Genomic DNA, 1,237 nt, shown 5'->3' on the forward strand with positions numbered 1-1,237 from the left:
GCAGTCAGGGATCTCAGTTTGAGGACAAAGGTGCAGCCGAATCACCTGAGAACTGGACAATAAATGACAGAACAAGTTGTGGTGTTGGATTTGAAAAGAGTACTGAATATCCCATGGACTGCCAAAAGTACAAGTAGATAAGACTTGGACAAGGTGTAGCCGAAGGACTCTTTGGAGACAAAGATGATAAAGATGGCTGGTTAAAGAAATGTTGACCCTCAACCAGGTGGGTTGACTGCAGAAATGAGCTTGAGTGTGTCAGAGATTGTGAGGATGGCACAGGATAGGACAGTTCTCAGATCATCTGTTCATAATGTGGCTATGAGTCGTACTCCACTAAGCAGCTCCTAAACAAAAGAAGTCTTAAAAAGAAGAGCCAGGTAGATCTTGTCATCACCGGGCTGCTTCCTAGCCAATATATGATCATTCTCACTGTCTCTTTGTCTCGCAAATTAAGATAGCCAGAGGCGGTTAGAAAAGGTTACGGTTTCTTGGATAATCTCCTTTCATACTTGAATGCCTCCCTTTTGAGTAGTCTGCCTTCCTTATCACCTTAATTACATCTTTCTACATTCCACCCTCCCCACAGCCCCTAGCTTAATTTTCGGGATTCTTTCTTCCCTCCCCAAACCTCTCTTCTTCATTCTCCCTGTTGCCTGAAGGGCAAAGATAAGAAATAAGGAAGTGACGAAAGTGTATCAATTTTTTAAAAAAAAATAATAAAAAGAAGTGGAATATTTTAGCTCTATGAGATTGTTGTTGTTATGTGCCATCGAGTCATTTGTGACTCATAGCGACCCGATGTACAACAGCCCTAAACTCTGCTCTGTCCTGTGCCAATCGCACTGTCTCCGAGACACAAATCCCAATTACCCCAATCACTGAATCAATCAACCTCATAGAGGGCCTTCCTCTCCTGCGCTGTCCCTCCACCCTCCCAAGCATGATATCCCTCTCCAAGGACTGGTCCCTCCCTACATGTCCAAAGTATGTTAGACGAAGCCTTATAATCCTTGCCTCCAAGGAGCCTCCTGGTTTAACTCTCTACAGAATGAACCTGTTAGTTTTCTTAGCAGTCCATGGTATACACAATACTCTTCTCCAGCACCACAGCTCCAAGACGTTAATTCACCTCCTATCCTGAGGCTCAATGTCAAGAAGACAAAGATTCTCACCACTGGACCAATTGGCAGTGTCAGGATGGATGGCGAAGAGATTGAAATTGTTCACAGCTTCA

This window comes from Elephantulus edwardii, unplaced genomic scaffold (assembly GCF_000299155.1).
Source record: "Elephantulus edwardii isolate Elephantulus edwardi_28Jun2011 unplaced genomic scaffold, EleEdw1.0 scaffold00538, whole genome shotgun sequence".
Lineage (NCBI taxonomy): Eukaryota > Metazoa > Chordata > Mammalia > Macroscelidea > Macroscelididae > Elephantulus > Elephantulus edwardii.